Source organism: Perca fluviatilis, chromosome 4, assembly GCF_010015445.1.
Source record: "Perca fluviatilis chromosome 4, GENO_Pfluv_1.0, whole genome shotgun sequence".
Lineage (NCBI taxonomy): Eukaryota > Metazoa > Chordata > Actinopteri > Perciformes > Percidae > Perca > Perca fluviatilis.
In genome coordinates this window covers 35,752,392-35,763,990 of record NC_053115.1, presented here as the reverse complement: position 1 = coordinate 35,763,990, position 11,599 = coordinate 35,752,392, and the positions used below count along the sequence as shown (strand labels likewise).

At 43.8% G+C, this 11,599-nt stretch overlaps 1 pseudogene; it reads right to left on the bottom strand.

The window, feature by feature from the left end:
* Nucleotides 1-2,392: 2,392 nt before the first annotated feature.
* Nucleotides 2,393-5,892, bottom strand: LOC120557098 (annotated as a pseudogene).
* Nucleotides 5,893-11,599: the final 5,707 nt, after the last annotated feature.

Genomic DNA, 11,599 nt, shown 5'->3' with positions numbered 1-11,599 from the left:
AAAAAAAAAACTAGGCTCAAGGTTCAAGCCTCTGCTTTGAGAGTTTCCCATTTAGGTGGAGGATAATTCTGCCAGATGTCAATCTTTTGGGCCGGATGTCCATTATCTTCCTCTTTCTTTGTGCTGTAATTTTAAAATTCAGTCGATTTATGATGACTATGGTTAACTGCTCCTCAGATCTCTGCAGGGTAAATTCAGACAGCTAGCTAGACTTATCTGTCCAATCTGAGTTTTCTGTTGCACGACTAAAAAACTTTTAAATCAATTAAATTGTATTAATAGTATCAAATCATAACAAGAGTTATCTCAAGACACTTTACAGATAGAGTAGGTCTGGACCACACTATAATTTACAAAGACTCAACAATTCCAGTAATTCCCCCAAGAGCAAGCATTTAGTGCAAACCTAGAGTGGTGAGGAAAAACTTCCTTTTATGCAGAAACCTCGGACAGATCCAGGCTCTTGGTGAGCGGACATCTGCCGGGTCCAGTTGGGGGGTACGATGAACAGTAACAGAAGTATCAATTCATTGCATACGGTAACATACGGTAAATTGCTAAATCGGGTATCACTGTCACTGTGTCACGAGCCAAAGTATTAAAGGTCCCATGGCATGAAAATTTCACTTCATGAGGTTTTTTACATTAATATGAGTTCTCCTAGTCTGCCTATGGTCCCCCAGTGGCTAGAAACGCAACGTCATAGAATCTCTCTGAACAGCCCACTTTTAGGGGAAAATAATCCCGCGTTCCCCATAGAAGACAACAGCGTAACGACAGAGGAAATGTAAATCGCTCCGAACTTTTACTTTAAACAAACCATTTTGAATTAATAACTATGCCGAAAGGTTGCTGAGTAGTTTGTTGCACCAACAATACATCCAAAAACCCCTGTCTTCGATTTGTCCTCTAGCCATGTCCTAAAATAGATCCTGATAGATGGGCCTTGGCTCCAGACCAGCATCACCGAGGCTCCCTATGAGAGGGAAGAATCTCGCTGTCACATCAGCTTTATCAAAAAAGCTTTATTCTGACCAGTTGGCCTTACTAGCTGTGATAAATGAATGAAGCTCAATGCTTACCTGCTCAGAAGGAAATTAGCCAATCAGCATCCGTCTTACAGTCATTTTTGGCTCTAAGCTGACTCCATCTATACATCTCCAATATTTAGGGCCCAAGCGCTGACAGCGGCGAAGGCCCTATCGAAACTGAAGGAATTATTATTCTTCCGGCAAATTAATCGCCTTTTTGAGGGGCTTAACATACTCAAAAACTCACCAAAATTGGCGGTTGCATCAAGCCTGGTGAAAATTAGTGTATTTTAAGGGTTTCGGGAATAGGCGCACAAAAATGGCTCACTAGCGCCCCCTATAAAACTTAAAAAATGTAGCCTTAACGAACTCCTCCTAGAGATTTCATCCAATGTACTTCAAATTTGATCTCAACACCTTAAAGATGAAAATGTATTAAAAGAAGAACTTTTCGACAAACGGGTGTGGACGTGGCGGTCAATGAACCAAGAAGTTGTTGTAACTTTAGTGTACATTGTCATATCTTCCCAAACTTTCTCACGCGTTTGACAAGGGTCCAGGTTCGAGGACAGCTACAGGCCAAAATTGACTTTTGGCCTGTAGCAACAGGAAATCCACCTTATATGACAAACATCATCGGATTTACATGGAACTTATAATGTTGGTCTACATGTGATACTGAGCCACCCCCTATAATTTAACCACGCCCATATACTTGGGCCACGCCCCACTCTTATGGCTTTTGAACCGTTTAAGTCTTGTGTGAGGTATCATTGAACTCAACAGAGTTCTTTTGATTGGTGATAGTTTGACCCCCATGCTGTAGCCACGCCCTCTTTATGCGTTTCATATCTGGCAACCTGGGTGTCCAAATGGCCAGATGACAACAACACACAGACCCAAACAAAAACACGTTTTCCGGAACGGGATGGCTTTAGCATTGTCAGAGAAGAAAGTATTTCAACTTGCATGTGTTATATCCCTGACATTATAATAATGAAGAAACAGAGACCGTATGCAGGTTAGGTTATTTTACTGAGTCAGAACGCTCACTCAACTACACATACAGTACTTTTCCATGTAATACCCCATTCACCAGTAGGGGGCGATCAATTATGAACAGGTACATAACACTCCTCCCCTTTTAGCAGCTAAATCCTAAACTTTTTCAATGCTATCAGGAATAACAATGGATTTTCATCTTATTAACGTCTTATTTTTTTTAACTTCTTAGGCCTAATTGTATATTCTTCTTTGCTGTCAAAATGAAAACAATTTTAACATGTATTCCCACTCAATTATTTCACTTAAAACTATTAAAACATTTCCTAATAAAATCTTTAACTGAAAAAGATCAATCATCAGTCCAGTCTCTTAGGAGCAGTGTGGTATCTCTGTGGATATCGTCGTGGCTCCGGGTCGGATGTGGGTGTCATGACTGGGGGTGCCGGTGGTGTTTGCGATGTTGTAGGTGCCGTAGCAAGGGCATGTGCCGGAGTGAGTGTGCCTGTCATGGTATGCTTTCTGTTTGGCCTGCTGGGTCTCCATGAACCTGGCACGGTCTGGTCTGAGAAGACTGAATCGGGTCTGCAGTCCATCAGGAGAAAGTTTGCCAGACGATGCTGTAGTGAAGGTTTGTGGCTCGCAGGATCAACACTCAGCACCTGCCTCATCAAAGATGCCTTCAGTGTCTGCACTGACCTCTCAGCTGCCCCATTCGAGGCAGGATGATAAGCTGGAACAAAGGTCTGCTTGACTCCATTATTTCTCAGGAACTGTTGGAATTCTGTTGAGGTGAATTGAGGTCCATTATCATAAGATGCGAACAGACTACAGAGGACCTGAATGGTTTTGGATGCTGTTGTTACACTCATGTGAACCACTTCAAGCCATTTTGAGTGGCTATCCACAACCACCAGGAAATGATGCTTGTCTTTTGCAGCAAAGTTAATATGGATCCTTCGCCACACTCGAGCACCACTTCCAGCAGTGCAGTGGTGCTACACCTGGCATTTTTCTCACAGCCTGACAAGCTCTGCAGCTCTGTACCCTGTTTTCAATGTCGTTATCTATTTGAGGCCACCATATGCAGCTTCTGGCTAAAGCTTTCATAAGGCAGATGCCCTGGTGTCCCTCATGTAAGTCATCCAGCAGTCATTGTCTGTGTATAGGTGGAATGACTACTCTTAGCCCCCACAGGATACAGCCCTGTCCTGTTGTTGAAAAATGGTTTCAGTGAAGTGTCTAGAATGTCATCAGGCCATACCTCCAAAATATAATGCTGGACTTTGCTGAGAACTGGATCTTTCTCGGTGCCTTCTGCTATTTCTGAGGCTTGCACAGGGAGTTGTTCACATAGGAGAAATAGAAGATCTCCTGCTCTGCTGCAGTGTCATCGTTCTTTATTCTTGGCAGTCGTGATAATGCATCAGCATTTCCTTGATCCTCTGATCTGCGATACTCTATTTCATAGGTGTAAGACATGAGGATCAGTGCCCAGCGCTGCATCCTTAGAGCAGACAGTGTTGGAATGGCTGACTTTGATCCTAGAATAGCCAACAAGGGCTTATGGTAAGTAGTCAAGATGAATTTTCTCCCATAGAGGTACTTGTGAAACTTCCTGACCCCAACGATAATCACTAGTACTTCCTTCTCTATTTGAGCATATTTCTTTTCTGCCTCCATCAGGGTGCAGGAGGCGAAAGCAATTGGCCTTTCTGCCCCATTTTCCATCACATGTGAAATCACAGCCCCTCCGTACGGTGATGCGAATCACAAGCCAGCCTCACCCGTTTTCATAATGCTTGTTGTGAATAGGTATGGGTACAGATTCAATTATTGGCAAATAATTGGTTGTTGTTTTATCAATATTAATAAAGTTATGAATATGTGTATTAATAACTTAATAACCACATTGACAAACAATCAAAACGGGGCACCACCCTGGAATCAGGGACCAGGGCTCTGAAAATAAACACTCCCCTCGTTCACTCAGGATTCTGTGCCTAACATGATGTTACGGCCGGGGTCGGAGAAACTTGGCTAATGAGGGGATGTTTACATGTTTACCCTCTCTGGTAAGCTAACAGCTGATCTGTTTGCTGAAAGAGTACCCAAACTCCGTGGAAGGAGTAGCAATGTAGCATTTACAGTTTCACAAGCTACAGTATTCAACACAACATCAACAAGTACCCTGATCAAAGATACATTCACAGAAAATAATGGGACACGGCGGTCACCATCAGATTAATAATCAAACACGCACCACTAGCACATTATTACTCAAATCACATTAGTGTCATAACAAGTTGCAGCATTAGCATTACTGACATTAATAAACACACTATTTCTCTACCCAGAAACCTCAAGCCTTACTGTGTGTTGTCGTTTAGTTTGTCCATAGATTCCCCACGGTAAACAAATGATCAGTGTCGCTTGTCAGCGAATCACGGAGAAATTGTCTCTCGCCAGAGAGGCAGTAGGGAACAGTTCCAGTCTACTTTGAAAGAAAAACGTTGTTTTCTCTTCTGCAGGTATGAAGACACTGGTCCGTGTTTTCATAGGATCCAAGGTGCTTTCAGCACATCTAAAATAAATCCACTTTGTCCAGAAAGTGGACTATTTAGCACAGACGTCTGCATGCATCCTTTAGCAGCGTGAGCCAGTAATGGAAGACAAAGAAGCAGGGGGTGACATGAAGTTTATATTTTCGGCCACCAGACCTGGATTCCCGCTGTGTTCAGGGTCCCGCTTAACCAATCGTAATTCAGAACTTCATGGCTCCACGGCCATTTTATGATCTCTTCCCTCGTGGTAACCTGTCGGAGTTTGGTGCACAGGCTGTCAGATTACTTGTAGGCTGAAAATGTTTTGTTTGAAAAAGGCACATGTTGGTCATGACTTCTTTGTCTCAGAATCAGATACTCTGAGATCAGAATCAGATACTCTGAGATCAGTACTTTGTTTAAAATCAGTTAACACACTGCTTGGTCCCAACGTGCTCTAATGCTGTACTCCCTAATAGCTGCTACTTGCCCTGTTTGAAAGCAGCCTCACAGGCAGGTGTCCACTCCCACAGAACATCTTTCTTTAATAAAGCATGAAGTGGTTGGAGCAGTTTGGCTAAGTCTTTTAGGAAGCCATCCAAAAAACAGGTGACCCCATCCAGTCCCTGTAGCACCTGATCCATCAACTCCTGGAAGATTGAAGGTGCACTGGAGACTCCATATGATAGGCGGTGATACCGATACAATCCCCGATGAGTATTGACTGTCAAATACTTCTCTGACTCTGGACTCAGCTCCAATTGCTGGTATGCATGCGAAAGATCCAGCTTTGAAAACCATCTACCACCTGCTAGTGTGGCGAACAGGTCTTCTGTATTCGGTAGTGGGTAGGACTCCTCTTCCACACTCTGGTTGATGGTGACCATATAATCCCCACAAATTCAAATACTTTTTTCTGCTTTTGGGACTATGAATAAAGGCGAGGCCCAATCACTGCGATCCACCTTAGATATTATGCCCATTCCTTCCAGTCTGTCCAGTTCTCTTTCCACCGTCTCTTTTAAGGCATAGGGCAGGGGTCTGGCATTCTTGAATATTGGCTTTGCATCCGGCTTGATTCTGATGCGTGCTTTAAATTCATGGATTGTACTGGGTCCCTCATCAAACACAGACTGATAGCGCTGCAGCACTTCAGGCTCATGGCCACCTCTGTTGTCTGCTGCAAATGTGTTTGCCCAGTTTAGTTTAATCCTCTTCAGCCAATTTCTCCCCAGCAGTGCCGGACAGTCACTCTTTACTACCACCGGTGGCAATATCTGTACCTCATATTGTACAGCTACATCCACTTGGCCCATCAAAAGAATGGCATCTCCAGTGAAAGTGATTAATGTCAAATTGCATTGTTGCAGTGGCAGATGTGTCAAGGCCTCTTTGTATGTATTTTCTGAAACTAGTGTCACCGCAGCTCCAGTATCTAGCTGCATTCGAATTGAGCTGCCTTCAATGTCAACACTATTCCAATGCCATCACACCCATCTATTCAATTCAATTTTATTTATAGTATCAATTCATAACAAGAGTTCTCTCAAGACACTTTACTTCACTCTATAATTTACAAAGACCCAACAATTCCAGTAATTCCCCCAAGAGCAAGCATTCAGTGCGACAGCGGTGAGGAAAAACTCCCTCTCAGGAAGAAACCTTGGACAGACCCAGGCTCTTGGTAGGCGGTGTCTGACGGTGCCGGTTGGGGTTGTGTTGAAAAGTGGCAATAATAGTCACAATAAAGATAATGGATCAGTGACTAGAAATAGTAGTTGTAGTAGTTCATAGCATAGCAGGGCACTGCAGGGTGTCACAGGGCGTAGCAGGGTATAGCAGGGCGCGCAGCAGGACCACAGCGACAGGCTGCAACCATGATTTAGGGGCCACCCTAATCTAAGGAAACATGCTGGGTGAAAAGAATATGTATGGACTCCGGGGAATAAGCTCCCCAGAGCTAGGTTAGTAACAAGCATTTCTGGAACATGGAAGCACACAGATGGAAAGAGAGAGGAGAGAGAAGCTCAGTGTGTCAAATGAAGTCCCCCAGCAGTCTAAAACTATAACAGCATAATTAAGAGAGACAGGTTAAGGAGAGGAGACTGGTCGGGCTAGAACTCTCCCCAACCAGATCAGGCTGTACTGGCCTGTCTCCCCCTACTTTGATTATATAATTGATTATATGGTATATGAGTCTAACGACTATGAAGAGAAGCAGAGAAGAGAAGGAGTGCCGTGTCTGAAGCTATGCACCCTCCCCTGCTGGTCTAGGCGAATGCTGCAACTCCTCACTCCCTAACTATAAGCATACCCGTCGCTATGGGCGGGGCCATAGGGCGGGGCCCGCCCCCAAAATGCTTGTGCCCCCCACTTGAGGCACAGATCTCTTAAAAAAATTACTTTAATTTTATATTATCATAGTTGCTAATTTTGTGTTGCATTAATGTTGCATTCTTTATCATTAAAACATTATAAATATAAATAAACAATGGTGTGATTTTTGTTTGATTGATGGGAATCTACACTGCAACAGCCTATCACGGCCTTACTAAAAAGAAAGTTAGGCTACGACGTGACGTAGCCTACGTCAGTGTAGCTGCTCAACAGTTACCGCACATTTTTGAAAGCTGGATGAGTTTTCGCCGGCTTACTCGCTTCAGTTCCTCATGGTAAGTGGTTGAAAAGCCCACCAACATTCTCCTCTGCCAAATTGGATACGACACCGACGCCTCCTGATGTTGTCGTTGGAGAAGGAGCCCCTGGACGACAGTCTGAGCCTGATGCTAGTAGCTCCGTGGAGCCCGACGACAGTCTGAGCCTGATGCTAGTAGCTCCGTGGAGCCCGACCCTGGGCCTGGCAGGACCTGCAGGTCAAGTGCAACTGTGACTGGGGCAGCATTTGGGCCACAACTAACTGTTGAATCAGGGGGTGTGACGGACAAACCCAAACAGGTTGTGTTGAGGAAATATCCAGTCAAAATGTTTGGTTAAAAAAAAAACGTAGCTGTAGCTGGTATTTGAACAGGGACTGGCTTGCGTAGCGCTACTCGGTGGAAAAAGGGACTCCGCATTTTGTTATGCCTGCAGGAAATTCACATCTGTATCATCGGGACGCGAACCTTCTTCATTAAGGGGTTTAAGATTTACAGACAAGGGCTTAAATAAGCATGCAGCTTCAAATGACAGGAGGGACTGGAGAGAGGACATGCTGCCTCCACTCCAAATATCGTTGGGTTCAAAGTCTGTGTGTGTGTGTGTGTGTGTGTGTGTGTGTGTGTGTGTGTGTGTGTGTGTGTGTGTGTGTGTGTGTGTGCGTGCGCGGCGTGCGTGTCTCATGGCACATGCATAGCAATGCATATCCTTCTATTGACTGCTTTAAAATGCAATGTTTGAGAGATGCTTCTGGTGTTACATCTAATATGTTGTATAGTCAAGTGTTTTATGGATATTCATAACATTGCTTCTATGTAATGTGTTGTAGGCTATATAGGCTACCTGGTCATATTGCTGTTGGTTATGTTTAACGTATGATTACGTGCCGAATAGTATAACAAGAGTATATGATTATTATACATATACGTACTGTACGCCAATAATAATTGTGCCCCCCATGTATTTCATGTGCCCCCTTAAGACTGAGGTCTAGCAACGGGTCTGACTATAAGCTTTATCGAAGAGGAGAGTTTTAAAGGGGTGATAGAATGATTATATAGGGTTATTTTACACAGTTCCTTAAGGTCTCCTAATGGGGTATGTAACATTGGTTGGGCTGAAAATTGCCCGAATGATATTTTATTAGGCCCTTAACTACCCTGTGAATATGGCTCTATTTGGAACAAGAGCTTTTCTTCCAAATATGGTATGCTCATGAATATTCAGAATGAGCTACGCGTGATTGGTTTGAGCAAACTACATAGAAACACATGGGAGACTCTCATATTTCAGACACTGCAAAGTTATACATTGTTTATCGGGCTATTTCGTTATTAAATTAACTTCTGATACTTTTTTAAGCGAGAAATCAACTATTTAAAGCTCAAATATGGGCCGCTTTACGAAAAAGTGATGGCTAATTGCAAATTTGGTATAGACTGTGTGTCGGAGTTCAGCCGCCCGGTGCTGCCTCTTCACCCGGCCTGCCTTCCTTCACAGACCCCGGCCTGCTATGAGGTACTTGGAGCTCGGTCACGGCTGCAGCCCACAGCAGGGACTACCAACACCGCTGCCCTGACAGAGCTCCAGGGCCTTCAACTCCCCTCTTCCTGCTAGCTAAATGGCCCGTTGTGTGAGAGTGAGAGCCCGTCCAGTGAGCTTGTTACACCAGCAATCTGTTGCCACATGTTACACACATGTCACGCCACTTATACAAAATCTAATTAAAGGTCTTATAAAGCTAACAACGGTGTCCGATTTCAAGTTAATGAATATTTGTGAAGACAAAGTGTTTTGTTAGCTGTGACTGTCCCTTCAATCCTAGCTATGTGTAGCTACAAACCACGGATAGTTAGCTTCCTTTCGCCTTAATTCAATTATATTTACAGTTTGTTCACATCGCCACTTACACAACATCTAACTATATGTCTTATAAACCTAACAACGGTGTCCGATTTCAATTTAATGAATATTTGTGAAAACTAGGTGTTTCGTTAGCTGCGACTGTCCCTTCAATCCTAGCTATGTGTAGCTACAAACCACGGATAGTTAGCTTCCTTTTCGCCTTAATTCGATTATATTTAGAGTTTGAATTTCGTCACGCCACTTACACAACATCTAAATATATGTCTTATAAACCTAACAACGGTGTCCGATTTCAATTTAATGAATATTTGTGAAAACTAGGTGTTTCGTTAGCTGCGACTGTCCCTTCAATCCTAGCTATGTGTAGCTACAAACCACGGATAGTTAGCTTCCTTTTCGCCTTAATTCGATTATATTTAGAGTTTGAATTTCGTCACGCCACTTACACAACATCTAAATATATGTCTTATAAACCTAACAACGGTGTCCGATTTCAAGTTAATGAATATTTGTGAAGACAAAGTGTTTCGTTAGCTGCGACTGTCCCTTCAATCCTAGCTATGTGTAGCTACAAACCACGGATAGTTAGCTTCCTTTTCGCCTTAATTCGATTATATTTACAGTTTGAATTTCGTCACGCCACTTACACAAAATCTAACTATATGTCTTATAAAGCTAACAACGGTGTCCGATTTCAAGTTAATGAATATTTGTGAAGACTAGGTGTTTCGTTAGCTGTGACTGTCCCTTCAATCCTAGCTACAAATCACGGATAGTTAGCTTCCTTTTCGCCTTAATTTGAGTATATTTACAGTTTGAATTTCGTCACGCCACTTATACAACATCTCCCTAAAGGTTTTATAAAGCTAACAACGGTGTCCGATTTCAAGATAATGAATATTTGTGAATTCCAGAGGAATTCTAAGAGGAGGCTAGCTAGCTCTCATTGATAGAGCTACATCCAGCCGCAGGCTCTATCAATGAGACTCGCGGACAAGCGGCGTTTATTTCCCCAATAGTTTGTTTAAATAACTCAACACATTATAATTACACACATTAAAAGATTAACTGGAACCTGTGGTAACAGATTGCTGGCGTAACAAGCTCGCTGACCGTGCTCTCACTCACACACACCGGCATTTAGCTAGCAGGAAGAGGGGAGCTGCAAGCCCTGGAGCTCTGTCAGAGCACCAGCGTTTAGTAGTCCATTATCCAAAAACCGGTGACTTTGCGCGGGTATGGAGTGCTGTGGGCTGCCAGTCGTGACGGAGCTCCAAGTACCTCAGAGCAGGCCGGGGTGTGTGAAGGAAGGCAGGTCGGGCGGCGAGGCAGCAACACAGGCAGCACCGGCAGCTGAATTCCGGCACACAGTTGGACAAAATTTGCAATTAGCCATCCATTTTCGTAAAGTGGCCCATATTTGAGCCTTACATAGTTGATTTCTGCTAAAAAGCTTCAGAAGTGAATTTTGTAATGGAATAGCAGAGATATGCGCGACCTAGATTCTGAAGAGCTACCTGATCTCAGGTCAGTTGTGTAGCCTATGTAAATGTGTGGCGTGACCCTGGAGGATTTATCATTAACAAATTGATATTGATCAAATAAATAGGACTTAAACCAGCTTAGTGCGATTCCTTTAATGCCAAATACGTGTTCCAGTCTCTTTAGCAGGATGGTATGGTCAATAGTGTTGAATGCAGCACTAAGATCTAGTAAGAAAGTATATCTGGAGGAGGTTCAAACCTGGCAGTGACGTGTTGACGCGTAAGGTGAGCGTATTGTGTCACTTCCGGTGTTCCCGTGTTACAAACGCTAGTTTGCTGCTCCAGCAAAAATTACTCAACTCTGCTTTACTGTTTAAATTAGCGGCTATTTGCCTGGATTGCATTTGAATTACAATTGTTCTACTCAAGCACTTATACTTAGCTTCACTTACAGCGACTGACTCGCTGAATTTACAATTGCTCTGTCCTGCTCTGTGTGTCAAATGTTTAGCTACTCCTCTGCCTCCTTTAATGATAATGATACATGTAATAAATGTAGTATATTCGCTGCTCTGGAGGCAAGGCTTAGTGAGATTGAGGCACGGCTCCGCACCATGGAATCAGAATCATATGCTTCCGTAGCTAGCCAGCGCCATGCAGTTAATGCGGGCCACCATTCTGTAGCTTCTGTAGCTTCTGCTAGCTGTCCCCCGGCAGACCCAGAGCAGCCGGGCGAGTGGGTGACTGTCCGAGGGAAGCGTAGCGTTAGATCTAAACCAGGGAGGGCACATGATGACGGTCGCTCTAAACCGAGCGTCGCCTTCTCTAACACTTACTCCCTACTCAGTGATACACCCGCTGAGAAGCCAATTCTGGTTATTGGGAGCTCTATACTGCGATTTGTGAAGCCGGGCGGCCCCAGCAGCTACAGCAGCTACGGTCATATGTGTCCCCGGGGCTAGAGCAGGCGATATAGAATCCCATCTAAAGCTGTTGGCTAAAAAGAACCGTAAATACA